The sequence below is a fragment of the Neofelis nebulosa genome, chromosome 8 (assembly GCF_028018385.1).
Source record: "Neofelis nebulosa isolate mNeoNeb1 chromosome 8, mNeoNeb1.pri, whole genome shotgun sequence".
Lineage (NCBI taxonomy): Eukaryota > Metazoa > Chordata > Mammalia > Carnivora > Felidae > Neofelis > Neofelis nebulosa.
This window is the reverse complement of record NC_080789.1, coordinates 3,709,766-3,731,775: the sequence shown is the minus strand read 5'-3', so window position 1 is coordinate 3,731,775 and position 22,010 is coordinate 3,709,766. Positions and strand designations below refer to the sequence as shown.

The following is a 22,010-nucleotide window of genomic DNA, read 5'->3' as shown; positions in this document are numbered from 1 at the left end:
ATTTTATTTTATTTTATTTTTTTTTAAATTTTTTTTTTCAACGTTTTTTATTTATTTTTGGGACAGAGAGAGACAGAGCATGAACGGGGGAGGGGCAGAGAGCGAGGGAGATGCAGAATCGGAAACAGGCTCCAGGATCTGAGCCGTCAGCCCAGAGCCTGACGCGGGGCTCGAACTCACGGACCGCGAGATCGTGACCTGGCCGAAGTCGGACGCTTAACCGACTGCGCCACCCAGGCGCCCCTTTTTAAAATTTTTTTTTTCAACGTTTTTTTATTTATTTTTGGGACAGAGAGAGACAGAGCATGAACGGGGGAGGGGCAGAGAGCGAGGGAGACGCAGAATCGGAAACAGGCTCCAGGCTCCGAGCCGTCGGCCCAGAGCCTGACGCGGGGCTCGAACTCACGGACCGCGAGATCGTGACCTGGCCGAAGTCGGACGCTTAACCGACTGCGCCACCCAGGCGCCCCTAGATTCCTTTTTTTAATTTTTTAATGTTTATTTATTTTGGAGAGGTGGGGAGGGTCAGAGAGAGAGGGAGACACAGAATCCGAAGCAGGCTCCGGGCTCCCAGCTGTCGGCACAGAGCCCGACGCGGGGCTCGAACCTACAAACGGTGAGTTCTTGACCTGAGCCGAAGTCGGACGCTCCACCTCCTGAGCCCCCCAGGCGCCCGTAGATCTATTGGATTCCTAATGTCTGCTAGTTCCACGGGGGTTATCGGGGATGTCCGAGGCAGAGGCAGTGATGTGCATATATCCCTGTATTTGTAACGCATTTGTGTCCAACATCCCGTGTCTCGTGTCTGCACTCCTCCCCCTGACCCTGCCCACCCACGACAGTATAATTCCCTACCGGACTCAGGTAATTGCGAACCCCGTATCCGGCCGAGTGGAATATCCTCCATCAAGGAAATTCACCTATCCATCATGCTTTATGGCGAGGCTCCGACCTACTGGGTCACACGGGTCCTGAAGCTCCAAGCCCACTGCTCTAAACTGGACAAAAGACATCAGCGACCCGGCCCCCATCCTAAGGAGCTGAAGCCCTCCGGGGAAGGCCTAGCGAGTGCTGCTGGGGAGGGAGAGGAGGGGGCAGCATCGCTGCCTCGGGCTTCTCAAGAACGACAGAGACAGATTGATCGGAGACAGAGACCCACGTTGAGGCAGAGCCTCTAGCAAAGCCAGCCGGTAAACGGCAGCCGGGGACCCGTTCAGTAACGGCAATCGGTCAGCACGTATCATTTATTGTTTTTACAAATCTGACGGAATCGAGCCGAACTCCCCTCCCGGCCACGTCTGCGGGTCTTGGGCCATTTCCACTCTCTCCCCTTGAACGCGGCCCCTCTCTCCTGCCACGGGCTTCCGCACATGCTCTGCCACCCCACGGTGCTGGGGCCGAGACTGATCCCTAATACCGTGTTCCTGCACCTGCCAGAGACAGCTGGGTTATCGGGCCAGGGGAGCGCTGGCTTGTGGACCAGACAGCCCACCTCTGGGGGTACCCTGGGGCTGGTGCCGATGGCAGAACGGATGTGGACTCTGACAGCCCGGGTCTTGCTCCCTCCTGGAGATCTCGGCCACACGGTATCATTTCCGGCCCTTGGTTTCTTCATCTGTAAAATGGGGAGGAACCTAGCTGCCTCGTGGGACTGCTGTGAGTTCCATGCCTGAACGTGACAAGACTTCTTTATCTGGACCCGTGAGGCTTTGCCGTCATTACTAGGATGGCAGTCACGTACGTGCCCTCGGTCGGCCTCCCACCGAGGTCCGGCCACGGGCCACGGGGCAGCTCTGTCCCGGCCAACAGTGAACTCTCCCTTTCTCTGTCTGTGTTCCCTGCCCCCATCGATTTCCACCATCTGACCTGAGGGCAGGTTTCCAGGAGATCAGGGGCCACTGCCCTGGCTGATGACACTCCCAAGCACAAAGTCCGTCTCATCAGAGGCTTTGCAGATCAACAAAGGGCAAACAGGTGACCTGTAGAGGCCTCGGTTCCTGGAAAAGGGCTTACCTAAGCTGTAGGGCAAACAGACAGACCCTGGCCTGCACCCCCAGCCCCACTGGGGGTGCTCGCCCCCACAGGGCTTGGGGCCAGCAGTCAGGTCTCACATTCTCTCCAAACACAGGTGGCTGATAGCACCTTCTTACAAGTTCAGGGTCTAACCCACTGCCCGCATCAAGTGGCAGGAGCCTCGTCCAGCTCCCTCCCCTCCCCCCCAATGCCCCAACACCCTGATTCTCCCCCCAGAAGCCAAGGGGAGAGCCTCGACATCTCTGGTGAGATCAGGCAAGTTGGTACATCCAGGAGCGGCTCACCAGGTGTGGGTTCCACAGACCCACCTCCTAACCTGGGCTCTGCAACTGGCCTATGTGACAAGGGACTTCTCTTGTGCCTTGGCCTCCCGGTTGTAATATGGGCACAATAATAAGTTATGTCTCTGAACATCTTTAAGATTAGAAACTGTGAGTAGGAATGCTAAAACAGGGGCACCCGGGGGGCTCCGTGGTTAAGCGTCCGACTTCGGCTCAGGTCGTGATCTCACGGTCCGTGGGTTCGAGCCCCGCGTCGGGCTCTGTGCTGACAGCTCGGAGCCCGGAGCCTGCTTCGGATGCTGTGTCTCCCTCTCTCTCTGCCCCTTCCCCACTCACACTCTGTCTCTGTCTCTCAAAAATAAATCAACATTAAAAACATTTTTTAAAAAAAGCAAGAAATGCTAAAACAGCATCAGCACCAAAGAGAAGCTGTGTACCCCCAACACTCCTAGTATTTAGTGAGGCTCCAGAGGGACTCAGGTGGGGCTCAGACACATTGGCAAGGGCATTAATGTGTTTCTGAAGATACAGATTTCTGCTCAGTCCTGCAAAGGAAGCCGTCTCCGTTCTGTTGCATGGCTCACATTCTGCGACACTGGTGGTAAGCAGAGAGGGAGGGAGAGACTTCCAAGAGCTGGGGGCTGTATCCTTTGTGACAGTTTCTCCTATGGGGGATGTGTGTGAGGGGTTCTTCATGGCAAACAGGAACCCACACCCCTGCCCCCATGCTTGGAGCTGTTTCATGGAGCTGTTTGTACCTGGGGGGAGGGAGGGAAGGGGAAGCTGTTGTTCAGAAGCGACAACTCGGTTCAAAAGTGACAACTTCGAACACAGGCATGAAAAACAGGTTTTGTCTCCCTAAAACCTTGGGAGCCCCAAGAATATAATTTCTCCATGTCTGCCAGGTGTAAACGCTACTCTGTTGAGCCCGGCTTCCTTTGCCCTCACCGGAAACGATTTTTCACCAGGTCTTTCCAGCTGCCTGGTTGAACGGGGCTTATGGCAGACCATCACAGCCGATCTGGGAGGAGAGGCCAACACCCCTGCATTTGGATTCTCGGTTTTTCACAGCCTGGGATCTGGAGCGTGTCAGGTGACGTCTTTGAACTTGGCTGTCCTCGTGAGGACATGAGCTCTGTACTTCCCTCACTGCTATATCCATGACACCCAGCGCTGTGTGGCTCCTAGCTGCGTTAGTAATAAAAGTTGGGCTTGTCGCTCTGAGAGCGGGAAGGTTATGTGGGTGTCTGCAGGGCGGGGCAAAGTTCACCACACCTAGGGGCCCATCAACACGGGTGAGTTGAAGAGACGTCTGGGAAAGGGCCAGGTACGGCCTGGGCTCCAGAGTCTCTGCGGAATGCGGGGATTTGTTCGGAGCTGGGTATCCTGCCCTGCGCAGGTCCTCCTGGGCGCTCGCCGCTACAAATAGAACAGTGGCAGGAGCAGCGGGAGGGCAGGGAGGGAAGCTGGCATAGCACACATTTCGTTCCCAAGGGAGGGGTGTCCTGATGCGCTGGCACCGGGGGCTTTGTGCATTCCGTGCGTCGCCGCGCAAACAGAGCAGCTTTGCAGCTCTCTCCCCTGCTCCTCGTCATTGGCTGCCGGGCCGCGACCTCCCCCTGCGCTGGCAGAGGCCCAGCGCCTTGGCTGGGCACAAAGTCAGCCCCTCACCCCCGACGCACGGCGGGAGGGGGCACGGCTCTCCCTCAGTCCGGGTGCGGGTGCGGGTGCGGGGCGGGTGGTCGGGGTTGACAGCGCTTCTCCACGCTGTCCCCGCTGCCCTTCACCCTTCTCTGTCCCCCGCCCGCCGGGGCACCTCCGCCACCTGTTGACGCGTCCTCCCAGCGCGTGTTCTCTTTCTCCTTCTGTTGAATCCTGGGGTCCTCGGGACTGGTCCTTCCCCGCCCGCCCCCCTCCCACCCCGGGCACCCCGAGACTCCAGGGCGCTCGCGCCTCGGCCCGGGCCTAGACCGGCTCGGCGGCGGAGGCCAGGGCTCCCGAGGGAGGAGGAGGGGCCTCGCCAGCGTGGCCCGGGCGCCGGGCGGGAACCTCCAGGGTCCCGCGGCCTCGCGCCGGCCCCCGCCGCGACTGCGGCCCCACCCGGCGCGCGGGCCCGGACGCGCGCCTACCCCCAGGCGCACGCGCTTTCCTCCCCCCCCCCCCCCCCCCCCGTGGCGCGGGACCCGCCCGCCCGGTGACCCCGGCCTCAGTTTCCCCACCGGTGCGGCCGCCGCCGGGCACGAGGTGGGAGTCTCCGGGGCCGCGGCCCCGCCTCCGACCCGGCGGGCAGCCAATCGGGCGCCGCCGCCGGGGGGGTGTGTCCCGCCCGGGGCAAGGCCGGGGGCCCGGGGCGGGGCGGGGCTTCCGGGGGCCACCCGCGCGAGCCGCCCGCGCAGCCGGGCCGGGGCGGGGGGCCGAGGGGCGGCGCGTGCCGCGGGGGGCGCGGCTGGCACGGGCCCGGGGAGGCGGCGCCGGGCATGGGCAGGGGACGCGGCGGCCCCACGGCGGGGGCAGCGGGCGGCGGGGGCGGAGGCGGCGGCAGCTAGCGCCCTGCCCGGCGCCGCCTCCCTCGGCGCGGTCGCTCGGCGGGACCCGCAGGCGGCGGACCGGCCCCAGGTGCTCGGGGGCGGGCGGGCACGCGCGCGCGCGCGGGGGGTCCGCGGACCGGGCCTCCCCTTCTCGGGACCCGGAGCGGCGGCGGCCAGGGGAGGGGCCGGGCCGGGCGGCGCATGCGCGGGACCCGGGGGCGCGGGCCGAGCGCGCTGGGTCCGCCGCTGGGGATCCCCGGGGCCCGGGGTGGGGGGGCCGCCCCCTGCCCGGCCTCGCTCCGAGCGCCCGGGGCCCCGGAGACGCCGTGTCCACAGGTCGTCCCGCGGGAGGGAAGGCCCCCCGGGCGGGGGCCTCGGGCGCGCCCTCCCCTCGGCGCTGTCGAGTCGGGGCGCCACCGACTGGGGGCGTCACCCGAGGCCCCCGGGGTCCCCGGGGCTGGGTAGCCGCAGGCCGGGACCCCGGGACCCCCGAGGCGGCGCGCCCGGCGGCTGCGGGCGGACGGGAGAAACTCGCCCGCGGAGCGGCTTGGAGTCGCTGCCGCACTTTGCGCCCCGGCGCAGGCGGCGCCCCGGCCGGTCGGGACGAGCCCAGGGCAGCGGCGCCGCGCCACGTTTCTCCCGAGCCCGGCCCTGCGGGGCCGGCGCGCCGCTTCCGCGCCCCGGTCTCCCCGCGTCCCGGCCGCGCGGCCCCGGGGGAGGGAGTGCGGGGGGTGCGGGCCGGAAGCCGGGCTCTGTCCCCACGCCGACCCGGGACCGCCGACTGCGTGCCCGTGCTTTCCTCGCCTTCTTAAGTTGAGAGGAGGCACGGCGTGCCCCAATGTCAGTGTCAAACGTCTCTCTAAGAAAAGTCCACGGTGGTGTAACGTCTCGGATTTGGCGGGGCTCCCCGGGCCCTTCGGGGCTGCGCGCCCACCCAAGCCCCGGCTCTCCCCGCTCCCCTCCCCAAACCGGGGAGCCCCCCTCCTCTCCCGGGGCCGCCTGGGAAAGGGCGCGCGGGGCGGGGGGCACAGGGTTTTCCACTGCTGCCCGAGTAGGGTCACGGTGACTTTCCTCTTCCAAGGTGGTGGAGAGTTGGGGAGAATCCAGAGGACACATCGTCATCATTTCCTCCTTTACCTTCTTGCTGCCGAGGCTGCCTTGGAAGGCTCTGCCTCCCTGAAGGAACCGCTCCCGGTGACCCAGGCTCAGCACTAAGACGCTGTCATCACAGGTAAATAGAAGGTTTGATTGGCTCGTGTTTCCAGACCGACATGTTTAAGTGTTTACTTCGGGTTGCCCTACACGCTGGCTATCCGGGGGTTAATTATTACTCAGTGGTGCAAAGTTGGGGGTATGTTTTGCGCGCTTTGAAAGTAAGATAAATGTGGGCCGTGCTCAGTTGCCGGTTCTTGGGTTTGTTTCACTGGGAGTTTCATTCCTTTATAGCAGCTCGGTTCCATGTGATATGAAACCGGGCGGTGGAACTGTTAAGAAATGTTATTCCTTGACAGACTGTGCAGTGACAGGTGCTGACGAGTACTGAACCCCAAACGTGCTGGCCCCTTGCCGTGTTCAGGCTGCTTTGAATATCAGGCAGGTAGCTTGCTGGGGTGGCGACTCCGGCCTGGAACCGTCATCACACAGGACAGGCACAGCCGGGAGCAGACACGATTCTTTCTGTGCAACTCTGAAGCAAAAGCAGGTTCACACACAGTTGAGAAAATGTCTTTCTCTTTTCTCAGATCTTAGACATATCATAAGAGACGTCCCATAATCGTGAAATAGTTTCTACCGGCTCATGTCTGTCAGGCTCGTAAGCAGATTTTTAAACGTTGTGCGTGAGCGAGAGAGGCTGAGAGGAGAGGAAAGGCGTGTTTCTTCGATAGAAACCACTTTGTCATCGGCTTCCGTTTCACTGACTATTGGGCGAGGAGAGATCTTGCCGTGTGAAATAAATGTTTCTGCTTCATCATTTTGAATGTCCGTATACTATTCCATTGTGATTAGGTACAGCCACTGTTTAGCCAGTCCCTTAACGTGTGTGTGTCTATATATTATGGTGTGTAATATGTATATATTATTCATTCCACAAATATTTACTGAGTAGCTGCTATGGGCTAATGCGTTCAGTATTGAGCAAAAACAACCATAGATCTGCTCGTGAAGCTGATTTTTATGCCAGAATACAAAAAAGAAAGTTGGAGATTGCCCTCCTCATCCTAAAAGATGATTCTGGGGAGTCTGGAGAGAGAAACCATTTTTGCCAAAGCATCTTACTGTTTGGTTGCTGGTCAACCGGTGATCTCTTTCCTGCATGCAATGAGCAAATGTGTACCTATGACAAATATTCTTTAAGTAGTCCTTAAAAATAATAAAAAAAAAAATGCTGGGGTGCCTGCGTGGCTCTGTCGGCTAAAGGTCTGACTCCTGATTTCGGCTCAGGTCATGATCTCACGGTTCACGGGATCAAGCCCCGCATGGGGCTCTCTGCTGACATCACAAAGCCTGCTTGGAATTCTCTCCTCTTCTCCCCTGTTCATGCACACGCTCTCTCTCTCTCAAAATAAATAAATAAGCATTGTAAAAAATTAATTAACTAAATGCTTCTTTGCTTAGTGCAAACACATTATAAACACACCAAATCCTCTTTTCTTCCTCTCCCACAGTCTCTGCGCCTGAATATTCTTAAAGGTGCCTCACCTTCCAAGTGCCTGGTGATTTTGTTGAACATTTCAACTAATTTTGCTGCAGTGCAGGGAGAGGGTGTGGCCTGTGTAGTTTCTGCCTTTTCTTTTTTCTAATTTTTTTTTAAATTTTAAATGAAAACAATTTTTTTTTTTAATTTGAGGACCTCTCAATTTTATTTCTGTTTTTGGTGGCTTGATACCAAATCCCTCTTTCGAGTGTTCCACAAACATTTCAAAGAAAGGCATAGTTTCTGTGTGGGGCGTGGACATTTGCTGCGTCTGTTACTTAAACCTGGTTATTGACGTGGAACAAGTGGGTTCACCTCCAAGGCCATGTCACGTGGCTAGGGAAACCTAGGCGATGAACTTTAATTTCCAACTTGGTATTAACATAGTTTTAAGGTAAGAAACCAAAAAGGATGTCCCAGTGGACCATGTTTGAAAGAACCTGTTTCTTTTCCCAAGGATTTCTTTTTTATATTATTTATTTATTTATTTATTTATTTGGGTTGGGGGGGGGAGAGGGGTAGAGGGAGAGAGAGAGAGGGAGAGAGAGAGGGAGAATCTGAAGCAGGCTCCACGCTCAGTGTGGAGCCCCATGCGGGGCTCCATCTCATAACCGTGAGATCGTGACCTGAGCCGAAATCAAGAGTCGTACGCTCGACCAGGCGCCCCTTCCAAGCATTTCTAATGCTGACATGCCGTGACCTTCTGGAAAAGAGCAGGGGTGTGCGAGTTTTCCAGCTGGTCCTACGGATAATCAGACATGACGTGGTCTGATTGTTGTTGTTACGGGGAGGTGTGTTTGTTCTTTGCCTCTGGAGTATTTACTTATGTAACATCTTGTAGGGGTGATATTGCGACATCTGGAAGAGGGTATACACTCCGAAAAGGGAAGAATTTACTCCCTACTAGGTCAGCCCCGTTATAATTATTTTTGTGGTGGAGCGGCGTTTGTTCTGAGCGTGTCGTGCAGTTTCCGCAAAAGTATTTGAGCATTTTGGTTGGCATCAGGTTGCTGCTGGGCACGGTGGAAATGCCTTAGCTCATTAATCACGTTAGGTCATCAATTTGGATTCTTGCTCCTCGGCTGCTGCCTGCCAGGCCCGGGGTCTTCGTCCACCTGTCTGGACGGCTCTTGCCTCATCAGAAAATGGAATTCTCTTCCGCTTCACCTGTCGGAAGGGTTGGGACGCTCACAGATGGTGGCTTACGGGAAGATTCTTTGTAAAGTATCGACAAGTGTGCAGAGCCCCGGAGGGGTCTTAGGAGGAATTTCTCAGTAGGTAGACGAGTCCCACATCAGTGAGAACAACTGTCACAAGCATTTTTGTGCTTTCTCTGAACGTGGCCGCACCCTCACGTTTCTGGTGCTGATGCGTTTTGCATTGGCCCTTACTCCGCTGTACGTGGGTCGTGCAAAGGTCTGTTCCTCATCCTTGGAGGGTGAAATCCTCCCGGACGTGGGCACGACTTCGTTGGGTACCCCCCTCGGTGCTGCAGACAGCAGGCCTGCCTCCCGCCCCCCCTTGACGTTTTGCAGCTTTCCCCCCGCCCCCCAAACTGGGATGGCCGGACCACCCTCTCTCCCCCGACGAGACGGGTGTCGCCGCACCCATGCTGGGCCGCCACGTGCTGTGTCCTCCGCATCCCTATTATAAAGCCGTAGTTGCAGTTGAAATGATTCTGCCCCCGCTCATCGCTAGGTCTGGGGTATGTCAGGTATTCGATAGACCTTTTATGAGATGGCCCGAGAGTCTAATTAAATAGAACGCGATTTCTTTCTGCAAGGTCATGGATTCAGATGCCAAACAACTGACTTATTAGGCAAGGGGTATGTTTACACCCGTGTGGGGTGGGGAGTGCTCATCTCTAAGAGGGCAGGAGTCCCTGCGGGGGGAAGAAAGGCACAGGAGGAATTGGAGAAAACCCTGGCTACCTGCCCATGTGTTCCGGGACGCTGTGCTCACCTGCCTGCTTCTAGTTTGCTCTGTCTGTTTTCAGGGATTTGTAAGTAAAGAGGAGGGACAGTTTCGCATCTGATCTGCATGCTTCACGCTTTTCGCTTAGAGACCACAAGTCAACCTTTAGGAAAGCATCACTTTGAATCGTCCAAGTTAGGAAAGCAAATGCAGGATGACTCATTACCTGAAAGACTACGAAGCCGCATGTGAACGATTTGAAACTATAATACACTTAAGTGAATGGGACACCGTAGTTCCCTTTTTTTTGTTGTTTGTTTTTCATTTTTACATGTGGGGGAGGCCCCGCGTTTTCTTGCAGCCACTTGTAACTGAATAAGCCTGTGGTGATGTGATAACCACACTGAGGTGACAAATTGCCAAGCTCCAGTAAAACGGACCCAGTCATTTAGAAGTTGACCCGTGGATACATCCCGGTCTGAAATATCCTAAGACGTCAGTTGTCGGCCTTAACTGACTACTTAAACACATGCTTAACAATTAAGCAACGCGGCTCGTAAGACACAGGATTGAAGAATCCACATGCCACCAAATCTTGATGATCTGAGAGCAGGTTTTCTTCTATTACCTGTATGTTAAATGGGGCATTTTTTGCCAGGAGAACTTTTTGAAGCATCTCAGGCAGCTTTCATCATTGGACAAGTTGACATCCGTTGGGATACCTCCACGCGGAGCACACTCCCCCCGTCTTGGAGGGTGAGGAAATTTGATAAATTCGACGGTCTCCTTTGGCTCGTTTTCCAGGACAGCATATGGCACCTGGGTCAGAGTCCTATTCACTCACTGTCCACTTACTTTCCATTTTAAGTTTATTTATTTATTTGAGAGAGAGAGAGAGAGACAGAGAGAGAGAGAGAATCTCAAGCAGGCTCCACGCTCAGCACCAAGCCTGACGTGGGGTTCGATCCCACGACCCTGGGATCGTGATCTGAGCCGAAATCAAGAGTCAGGCACTCGACCGACTGAGCCATCCAGGCGCCCCGGGAAGACATTCTATCTTGTGGTACTTCTGAGACTGGGAAAGTAAACATAATCCGTTCTCCTCAGGGAGGAGTCCTGGAAGGGACGGGACGAGTAGCTGAGAAACAGGTTCGGCCGTGGGAGGATGCTGACCGCACGCGCCTCGTGGGGAGCCGTGCCCTGGGAAGAAGGCTTTGGAAAATAAGAGGTGTGAGGAGAAAGGTATTGAGTGTGTAGCAGCATCTGAAGGTAGTGTTCCTTGGGCGAAAAGACCAGTGTAAACAGGGTTAAAAGAACTCGCGTGCCAGGCCACGAGAAAAGGACACGGGCGCAGACGTTGGAGCACCGCTCCAGCGCCGAGAAAGAAGGTTCTAGATGTGGGAGGAGGGTCAAGTGAAGGGATAGGGGTCCCGGGAGAGCCGGGAAGCTCACACAGCTGGAGCCGCCGGTAGAAACCACCCCAAAGAGGAAGATCCGACGCTGGCAAGGTCCCCGCCTCGGTGTGTGAGTCCAGGGGGGAGAGGGCGTTCAGCAGGATGTCCATACGACGAGAGGGGAAAAGGTGGTACTTTGTTTTCACCCCAGAGCCCGAAAATGATGGGCCTTCTTCTGCTCCGTTCTCTAGCTTAGATGAATCCAGCCAAGTTAGCTTTTCACATCTGGGTCAGAAATCTACATGAAGGTGAATTTTTTTTCAATTTTTTTTGGAAAAAATTAAATTTTAAAAAATTTTTTAATTTTTTAATGTTTATTTATTTTTGACAGAGAGAGAGAGAGAGAGGGACAGACAGACAGAACATGAGTGGGGGAGGGGCAGAGAGAGAGGGAGACATAGAATCCGAAGCAGGCTCCAGGATCCGAGCCGTCAGCACAAAGCCCGACAACGGGCTCGAACTCACAACCCTGAGATCATGACCTGAGCCGAAGTCGGACGCTCAACGACCGAGCCACCCAGGCGCCCCAACATGAAGGTGAATTTTTAACCACATTCAAGGACACATTCAAGGACAGCTGGTAGTCTTTCGTTCTTACAGGGGCACAGGACAGTAAAGGAGTAAGAATCTAGAAGGAAGAAGCCAAGCCAGGAAAGCAGACACATCCGTGGCTGATTCGCACACTGAGACCAGCAGAGGCAGGGGAAGCGCTCAGCCACAGTGCATTCAGAGGTGGGCTTTCCAGGTTTGCGGAAGCCACGCTCTAGAAAGCATTCCGGAAAGATCCATGGCCAGATACGGTATCAGAACTGGCACGGTCTCTGAGAACAAAGTCTCCGAAGGACAAGAGCAAGGACCAAAACTTAGAACTCAGTCAAGGAGTTGCTTTTAAGGGATGAGAAGTGAAACTCCGGCCGAGGTGTCAGCACACCATCCGCCTGTTGTTCCAAGACAGCTTCCATCATCCCGTTTGCTCACACAGAGCTGCGTGGCCCAGGGACCCGGGAAGCAGACGCTTGCTTTCTGGTCCTGGGCTTGTGCCCTCCGCAGAGCCCCGGGCGCCCCTCTCCGGGCTCCAGCAGTCAGTCTCCGCCGTTGCCTGGGGCGCCCGGCCTCGCCTCCTCCCTGGAGGCCCGTGCACTTGACCTCAGGTCCGACGTCCACCGGCCTCCGGACGTCACCCTGACCCTCCCGGGACCTCCCACCCAGACTGTCCAGCCCTTGCTCCTGGGCCAGCACACGGCCTCCCGGTGGGCCAGTGGAGACGGGACGAGGGCAGGGTCCTGCCCTGTGGCTGTCCGCCTCGCACGGGCCCATCTGGCCTGCCCCTCGGTTTCCCCAGTGACAAATAGGGTGCTTTCCATGGGTGCTTGCGGCTGGCACATAGTAAGACGTCCATAGGCGTTTCTTTGCTTATGTTGACCGTCAGCCTTCACGGTGACTCACCCAGCCCTACTCACCTGCTCCCGTGGTGCATGGGAAGGCCCGGGCCTCACTCGCAGGGGCCGACGTTGCTCCTGTACCCCCAGACCCTCTCACGCACCGAGGTTCCTCCTGTTGCCTGGGCTGCTCCGTTACCCCGCACCCTCAGCGTCCCCCCTCGCCCCCGTGACCGCTGCCCGGAGATCTGAGCCTGAAGTTGCTTCCTCAGGGAAGCCTCTCCGAATTGCCTGCCCGGCTTGTATCCCTCTGATGTGAGCACTTCCGACGCCCGGTGCTTTTCCTCCAAAGCATGCACGCGTTACGGGTTCGCCGTCGTGGCGGCCTGACGACAGCCGCTGTCCCTGCCGCACGCGGACCCCAAAGCCCGGAGCCGTAGCTGCCTCGCTCTCCGTCAGCCCAGCGTCGCCCGGGACTGTGCTGCCGGCTCGGGCGGTGCCCCCCGAGTGAGCTGCGAGCCCCCGTAGGGCCGCTGAGATTCGCCGATGGCCCAAGCAGGTACCACCACCTTCAGGGAGCCTTCCGAGATCTTCCCCCAGACCAGATACGAGAATTTTGTCCCTCGGGTATTCAGACCCTATGGCAATGGGAACCTGTCTGGTCTGATTACGCCTTCACCACAGCAGCTGTTCACTGAGTACTTCAGTCACTGATTTCTAAGCCTGAGCATTTATTCAGCAAATATTTGCTGAGTGCTCACCTTGTGCCAGGCAGTGTTCTAGGCGCTGAGGAAGCAGTCGAAAGACAACACGCACAGTCACCCTCAGAAAGCACTGCGTTTCTGGACGAGTGGGGCTCCCAGGCTAAGAGGGGAGGCAGGGCCCAGAGCAAATAATGCCAGAGTTTTAACAGTGGTCTGGATGGACGACTCGATACATATTTGTCTTGACAGTTCAGAATACCCGGGGCACCTGGGTGGCTTAGTCAGCTAAATGTCAGACTTGATTTTGGCTCAGGTCATCATCTCCTGGTTCATGAGTTTGAGACCCATATGGGGCTCTATGCTGATAGCTCGGAGCCTGCTTGGGATATTCTCTCTCTCTCTCTCTCTCTCTCTCTCTCTCTCTCTCTCCCTCCCTCCCTCCCTCCCTCTCCCTCTCCCTCTCCCTCTCCCTCTCCCTCCCTCCCTAGCTTGCTCGCTGTCTCAAAATAAAGAAATAAACATTAAAACAAACATTTTTTTAATTCGGAACGTCCTTTGATTAAAGGAAGCAAGTCGAGAAAGAGGCTATTAATCGTGAACAAAAATGATCCAAGAGATTTCAGAACCCATTTTCGTTCTGGTTATTATCTTAAAGGCATTAAGTGCTCAGGTGAGATCCTTTTGACCCGCTTCGTTCTGCAGAATTTAGATCTGAGGTGAATATTAACTCTAATCGTGCATCTAATGACCTATATGCAGGAAACACTGTACGTTCAGGTGCAGGGTCTGCCTTCTCTTTGCCGCCGAACTTCCAGCAGTAAAAGCAGATAAGCCCTCTGTGCAGTGAGTCTATCTTAATCCTGTGAGCGTGGTAATTGCCTCCTGAAAGGCCAACTTGACAGGACAGGAGCTGGATTGTGTGCCGTTTGCTTGACACTGTTGGGTCTGATAGCAGTGAACCAACCGGGCAAATTATTCCCTGGACGAGTACAAGCCCCTTTCCCAGGATAATATACGATGAGTGATGTCAAGGCCTCCGAGGGCAGGCAGGCGTCTTGCTTCGTGGCTGCGGCGGTGGGGAGGGAGGTGGTGGTGTCCTGCTGGGGGCTGTCATGAGCCCTGTCACGTCAGGTGGGAGCAGACTGACTCCCCGAGGTGCCTGGGAGATCATCCCGGCCGCCTTCCTCCGTGGGTGTGATGATGTGTTGGGCTGGCTTCCAATACCAGACTGCCCTCTTTCTGTTAGGCTCCCCCCAGACCAGACAACCGAGATGCGTTTGAAGTCAGGTGTTTTTTTTTTTAATTGTTTTTTATATTTATTTTTTGAGAGAGAGACAGAGAGCAAGCTGGGGAGGGACAGAGATAGAGAGGGTGGGGGAGACAGAATCTGAAGCAGGCTCCAGGCTCCAAGCTGTCGGCACAGAGCCCGATGCGGGGCTCGAACTCACCAACTGCGAGATCATGACCTGAGCCGAAGTCGGACGCTTAACCGACTGAGCCACCCAGGCGCCCCTATGATTGTGTGAGTTTTGAATGTCATCTGTGGTCCCTGTTTCCTTGCTGGTCGCCAGCCAGAGGTGGTTCTCGGCCTCTAGAGGCTTCACACATCCCTTCTCTCGTGGCCCCTTTACTGTCCAAATCGGCAACATGGGTTGAGTTGCCCTCACATCCGGAATCTCTCCGACGTCCCTTTCTGCCTCATCGCAGCCAGAGAGAGTTCTCTGCTTGTAAGGGCTCAGGAGACTCGAGTGGTCCTCCCCGAATGATCCGGGCCCATCTCCTCGGCCAGGGGTCTGTGCCTGTCTGCGTCCGTCTCCTCGAGCAGCTGTAACAAAGCACCACAGTCTGGGTGGCTTGAAACGACAGTTTATTCTCTGCAGTTCTGGGGGCAGGACGTCGGCCGTCCAGATGCCAGCGGGGCTGCTCCCCCATGAGGCTCGGGGCAGAACTTTCCTCACTTTCTCTCCTGGTGATGGCTGTCAGGCTTGGTGTGGTTTGGCTTGTAGACCCATCCCTCCAGTCTCTGCCTCTGTCACCACACGGTGGTCTCGGGGTGTGTGTGTGTGTGTGTGTGTGTGTGTGTGTGTGTCCAAATTCCCCCGTGACACCAGTCCTATTGGATCAAGGGCCCACCCCACTGCAGTGTGACCTCATCATAACTACATCTGCAAAGACCTTGTTTCCGATAAGGTCACATTCTGAAGTCCCGGAGGTGAGGTGGGGCGTGGGTCTGTCTTTTGGAGGGTGGCGGGCGGGGCACACATCACCCCCTGCAGAACCCTCGGTCACACCTGCAGAGCCCCCTTCTCCACACAAGGCCACATCTCCATGGGCTCCGAGACTGGGGCTCCGCGTATCCATGGACCTCTTTGGGGGCCATTATTTGGCCCCACGTCATAATCCTGCCTTCGTGGAATTCATGGTCTCTCCTGTTCATACTCGAATACGAGTGAGCTCTTTAGCGTCCAGCCCTGTCCACTAAAGACGTCTCTGGAACAGCAGAGAGGAAAAGCTGGGGCCGGCGTTGTCGGTGCGTTAGGCACTTGGGGTAGGGCGGGTCACACAGACACAGGCGGGGAGAGTTTTAGGGGGACGTGTGTAACAGCGTGGTGAGTGGCCGGGCACGGTGGTTTCCTTCCTTCCTTCCCTCCACCTGGCTGATGCCCGGGAGAACCTTGTGCTGCCCTGCGGAGGGCATGAGCAGTGGACGCCTCTAGAGTATTGGGAGGTCACGGCCGCGTGGGACTCTCCCAGCCCTGTGTCCCTGTTTACAGCAAGGGAGGACACCCGAGTTGTGATCATTCCCCAAGTGGGAGGTCTTCTCTGACCCCGTATTTGTAACTGCAGCCCCTCCCTCCTGTCTTGTCTCCATCCAACATAGGACACAGGACATCCATCCCTGTTTGTTGGTTTCTTCCCCCACCCCACCCCAAGAACGGCAACTGGGCAGGGATGTCTTGTCTGTGTTCTGCGCTCCTGTACCCTCAGTGCCTAGAACATGACCGAGCACAGAAGGCAGCTAAAAATGTTGAACGGACACAGCCTCCCTCTGTACATAATGCTTGTTGAAAAGATGACCGTTTTCTGTTCTAACATTTTGCGGGCATTTTACTAGAAAGGTGTGATCTGAGTAACACTGCCTGAACGAATGTGAGGGAAACTTGAAGGAAGTGTAGTCGTTTCCCCATATACCAGGCTATGGAGTTTATTTTAGGGCACAGAAGTACTTTGGAGCTCCAGAAGTAAAAAACTAAAGGGAAAAACGACCATTTAAAACTCTGGAGCCGAGAGTCACAACTATTAAGTGGTTTAAAAATGTTAAGATAGGGGCTCCAGTCTTGATAATGGTGTAGGAGTTTGGAAGCCAACCGGAAAAGGTGGACGAAATCTTTAAACATGTGCCAAGGCGTTGGAGAGCTCACCAGGTAGTGAACAGTTGCCAGGCTGAGGTCTGGAGAAGGTGGACACTTCACATTTGGGGTCGTTTTGTCCCCAGTTTATGGATGAAGCAATTAAGAGGCTAAAGAGCACGGCTAAAAGTAAAAATTGGGGGTATAAAACCTACGAGAAGGGGAGACCCTGGGAAACATCCCAAACTTTGGGTTGGGACCCAAAAAGCTGTCCTCTAGGAATATAGCGACCTGAGATCAATCAGCTTGCTCACGAACTGAGCCCGGTTGTAACTAATCGCATTTCTTGAGGGGGATGAAGGTGGTCCCAGATTGCCAGGACCCTGGCAGACACTTGCAGGAAGAAAGCATCACCCCGGGCCTCTATTTCCAGGAAGAAATTCTCAAGCATAGGTAGTCCTCGCTCGTCAGTTCCATTATGCACAGATTCCAATGACCAGTTAAATACCACCAGGCCCCCTAAAACACAGTTCAGGTTTCCATGACGGGTACCTGAACTAAGCAGCTGCGGGATGCCCACGGCCCACTCGCCAGTCTTCCAATCACTACACAGATAACAGATCTGTGGCCAATCCCAGCTCTCCTTTCAAAGTCGGTCTGTGATTGGCCCTGTGCATGTATCGTTCAGTACCTGCCATAGACCACCTCCTCCTCTCCCAGGGACAAACCCACCTGACATTTTCTAGCACCAGATAAACCTGTAAGAGGAACGAAGCAACAAAGAAAAAGGTGCAGCAAGTAAATGAAAGGTGGTAACACGGGGAATAAAATCTGAATCGGACCTAAGCGGAGTTACAGAAAAACAGCTGGCGGTGGGGATGCTGCCACTTAGAGACACTAGATGGAAATCCAGAGGCACCCGGTACAAGGGACCTGTCTGCATAAACAAGGAACGTGATTGGGACAGAAAGAGGGAGATGTCCCAGAAGAGGTGATCGTAGCAAACTTTACCTTAGAGGATGTGTCCCAGATATTTCAGGATATTGAACGTGCAAAGCAGAAGTAAGTGATGGAAGCCAGTCCAAACTTAGGAGTTTGACAATTTACGAAAGAAAGCACAGAAAAGATGCTCACTCCAAGTCGTGACTTATACGAGAGGAAGCCAGGCATGGCTCACATACTTGCAAAGCTTTTTTACAAGGAAGTAAAACACTTGAATTTCAGTGTTTCTAATGTTTTAGATTACAGTGTACTAAATCCATATTAGTGTTACTATATTTTTTGTTCCCTGGTTCATTTACAACTGATAATAAGGGAATTTTTAATGTTTTGCCAAAACCTTTTGAAGGTCATGGTAATTTTCACCACTGATTAGTAAAATCATTTTGCCCAGTTTCTGCCTGCATGATCCTTTTCATGGTCAGGCAGGACCGTACAAATCGAGACTGTTTTTAGAGAATGACACACAACAAAACTGACCAAGCATACGTGGAGAGAAGACTCATGAAACACAGAAATGAGAGATGATGGAAACAGACCCGCAAGACTCTAAATATTAGGCTTATAAGATATAAACTTTAAAAGCACCTGCTTACTCTATTCAAGAAGATAAACGACAAGGTTGGGAGTTTTGGTAGAGCACTAGACATTATTATATATTTAGAAAGGACATTGATTGGAACAATACCCAGGTAGAAATTACAAAAGGAAAAAATGCAAAAACTTAAATGGTGTACTCTGTAGATCAATAAAGCAGCAGAGTAGACACAACTGCTGGGAGAATTGTTGAATTAATACCAGGTCAGAAAATAATATCTAAAATGAAGCACAAAGAGACAAAAGGACAGAATATAAGTATGGAGAATTACATTATACGTATAATTGGAATCCTAGGAGGACAAGAAAGGGAGAATGGAACAGAAGCAATGTTTGCGGATATAGTGGCTGAAGTTTCTCTAACACCGATGAAAGACATCAAGTCACAAATTCAAGAATCCCATGGAACTACAGCCAGAACTAAAATAGAAAAATCCGTATCTAGACACACTATGGTAAGACGGCTGAGAAATAAAGACAAAGAGATCATCTTAAAAGAAGCTAGAGGTTAAAACAATTTGAAAAGACATCACTTTCAGAGGAGCAACATGTCAGAGATAATTTCTCAACCAAATTTTCAGACTTCTCAACCCAAAACAGATAATTTTCTCAGCCAGAAGACAATGAAAAGACACCTTCAGTGTACTGAAAGTTGTTTTTCTCCTCCCAGGAATGAAAGGCTAGTTTAACATTTAAAAAGTCAGGACACCTGGATGGCTCAGTCGGTTGAGCATCCAACTTTTGGTTTCAGCTCAGGTCATGAGCTCACAGTTTGTGGGTTCGAGACCCAAATGAGGCTCTGCGCTGACAGCATGGAGCCTGCTTGGGACTCTCCATCGCTCTCTGCCCCTCCCCACATGATTTCTCTCTCTCTCAAAATAAATAAATAAACGTTAAAAAAAAACATTTAAACAGCAATCAACTATCAAAAAATTATGAACTGCGTAGGGATAAAATGCATGAGATGTGCTCAGTGAAATCTACACAGCATTGCTGACAGAAATATTAAAATAAATGGCAAGGTATCCCATGCTCTTGAATCAGAAGACTCAGTATTGTTTAGATGGCAGTGCTTCTTAAAAAATGATTTATAGATTCAAAGCGATCAAAATTGAATCTTGGCATGCCCTTTTGTAGAATTTGACAAGTTGATTCTAAAATTATGTGGAAAGGTACAGGAGCGAGAGCAGCTAAAACAACACTGAGAAAGATCACAGCTGGAAGACTCAGACTACCTGACTCCAAGAATTGTTCTAGAGCTACAGTAGTCAAGACAGTGTGGTGTTGATATGAAAGCAGACAGACGAATGGAACAGAATAGCAAGTCCAGAAATAGATCCTCACATGTATGGTCAATAGACTTTCAACAGAGTGCCAAGTCATTCCAATGGGGAAAAAAATCATCTTTTCAACGAAGAGTGCTGGGATAATTGGATAGCAGTATGCAAAAGAACAAATCTTGAATCTCATCAAAAACCATATTAAAGAAAGGGAGGAGTAGGGGCGTCTAGACGGCTCACTTGGTTACGCGTCTGACTCTTGATTTCAGCTCAGGTCATGATCTCACGGCTCGTGATTCTGATCTCACAGCTTGTGTTTCTGAGCCCCGTGTTGGGCTCTGTGTTGACAGCCCAGAACTTGCTTGGGATTCTCTCTCTCCCTCTCTCTCTGCCCCTCCCCCACTGGTGTGAGCACTCTCTCTCTCTCTCTCTCTCTCTCTCTCTCTCTCTCACAAAATAAATAAAACATTTAAGAAAATAAAGAGGAGGAGGAGGAGGAACTTGAAATGGGTCACAGACCCAATGGTAAGGATGAAAAACACAACTTCAAGAAGAAAATATTGAAGCAGTCTTAGTGATTTGGGGTTTAGCAAAGATTTCTTATGTGTGATTCTAAAAGCATGAACTATGAAAAAAGTAAGAAATTGTATTTCATCAAAATTATGAAGTTTTGCTCACTAAAAGACACAAGAAAACGAAAAGTCAAGCCACAGACTTGGAGAAAATATTTGCAAAATGTACATCTGACAAAGGACTTACAGCTGGAATATATAAAGAACTCTTACAATTCAATAAGAAGACAAAGAACCCAGTTAAGAACTAGAGCAAAAATGGGCAAACCACTTGAACAGGCTCTTCAACAAAGGGCAGTGGATGGCAGGTAGGCACATGAAAAGATGTTCAGCATCATTATCATTAGGAAAATGGGGATTGACAGCCGTAGATATCACTGTCAGTAGTCGAGAAACATCACTACACACCAACTAGAATAACCGAATTTAAAATTAAAAAGCCTGACCAAGTATGGCGGAAGGTACGGAACAGCAGGGACTCTGATACGTTGATGGCAGGAATGTAAAATGGTGCAGCCACGTTGGAAAACGTTTTGGCAAATGGTATCACTGACATTATTATCAGAAATATCATATACCTGAAAGAAGCCAAATCAAAAGGCTACATACACACTGTATGATTCCAACCATATGACATTCTGAAGAAAGAGGAACTGTAGAGATGGTCAGAGGATTGGTGGTTGCGGGAGGCTGGGGGAGGGAGGGATGAATAGGCAAAGTATAGAGGATTTTTAGGCAGTGAGACTCGTCTGTCTGAGACGGCCATTTGTCCAAACCAACAGAATGTACAACAAAAGTGAACCCTAAGTTAAACCATGGACTTCAGTTAATAATAATATATTGATATTGGCTCATCAATGGTAACAAAAGTACCAGGATGCTACTAATGGGAAAACTGTGGAGTGTGTGTGTGTGTGTGTGTGTGTGTGTGTGTGTTGGGGGGTATTATGGAATCTCTTGTACTTTCCACTCAGTTTTTCTGTAAACCTAAATCTACTCTAAATAATAAAATCTATTAATTGAAAGTGAAACTAAAAATGACATCCAGCTCAGGGCACCTGGGTGGCTCAGTCGGTGAAATGTCCAACTCTTGGTTTTGGCTCAGGCCATGATCTCACGGCTCGTGGGTTCAAGCCCCGCATCGGGCTCCACGCTGGCAGTTTGGAGCCTGCTTGGGATTCTCTCTCCTTCTCTCTCTGCCACTTCCCTGCTCGCTCACTCACTCACTCTCTCTAAAAATAAATAAATAAACTTAAAAGCAATTTTTTTAAATGACATCCAGCTTAAAAAGGAAAAAGTGGGGTTCAGGGGGCGCCTGGGTAGCTCAGTCACTTGAACATCCGACTTCAGCCCAGGTCATGATCCCGTGCTTCGTGGGTTCGAGCCTCACTTCGGGCTCCTTGCGGACAGCACACAGGGCCCGCTTCAGATCCTCTGTCCCCCTCTCCTTGCCCCTCCCCCAGTGGCACTCTCTCATAGGCTTGTTAGTTGAAATGATCTGAGGGTTTTTTTGGTAAGAAAGGGAGCAACGTTTGCAATTTAGTGCCAATGTTAGATCCATTCAGCCAATATTTATAGAACACTTGCCTGGAATAGCAGAGAACGGTGGCAGATGTGAGCTCTGCTTTAAGAAGTTACGGGTCGTTTGGGCGGGAACGGCGCTGGTCAATACCTTGGGTGTGAGCTGCGTGGACGCAGAGGACAGACAGGTGGGTCTGGGAAGGCCTTGGGGAAGCACCGATGTTTGAGCTTCCCCTAAAACGTGTGGGAATGGGAAGCATCCCAGCCAACGAAATAGGATAAAGTATAAAAGCTGGAAAACACGAGTTGAGTCTGGCAAATGATGCGTAGTACAGGGTTTGCAAAGGGAAATGAAGACAAGATGGAGTCCTTCAGGATCAAGTATTTACTGAGCTCCTTCATGTCAGGCATGGGTCTGAGCACTGGGGGGACGTGAAGTGAGCAAAAATCCAGAGTGCCCTTCCTCGTGGAGCTGGTGCTCCGGCAGGGACAGACAGGTGATGAGCACGGGGCGGGGGGGGGCGTTGCTCCGTGAGCAGGAGGTGGTACGATCAGGGCTGCACTAGCAAGACCCCACGAGGGGGAGACAGGCGGCGAGAGAGCCATTGGAAGGCTGTCGCAGGAGTCCAGGCGGAGGCTGTGATGCCCCGCGCTGGGCTGCAGGCGGGATGGATGCAGGTGACTTCAGAAGAGAACGGTCCT

The 22,010-nt window shown here is 53.1% G+C and overlaps 1 protein-coding gene and 1 long non-coding RNA gene across 3 annotated transcripts in view; one reads left to right on the top strand and one right to left on the bottom strand.

The window, feature by feature from the left end:
- Nucleotides 1–537: 537 nt before the first annotated feature.
- On the bottom strand, nt 538–4,213 carry LOC131518693 (uncharacterized). Its single transcript, XR_009265244.1, has 3 exons — nt 1,867–4,213; nt 856–1,615; nt 538–761 (listed from the first exon to the last, which is right to left on the bottom strand). It is a non-coding gene; the product is annotated as an uncharacterized LOC131518693 (long non-coding RNA).
- Nucleotides 4,214–4,770: 557 nt separating this feature from the next.
- PPARA (peroxisome proliferator activated receptor alpha) overlaps nt 4,771–22,010 on the top strand; it is a 73,427-nt gene continuing 56,187 nt past the window's right edge. The window contains exons 1-2 of one of the 2 annotated variants that reach the window (XM_058741001.1): nt 4,771–4,931; nt 5,925–6,074. The gene's annotated coding sequence lies outside the window, so the exon portion shown is untranslated. Of the gene's footprint in view, nt 4,932–5,057; nt 5,180–5,924; nt 6,075–22,010 lie in introns of those variants that run through there. The other variant, XM_058741002.1, reaches the window with a different exon arrangement.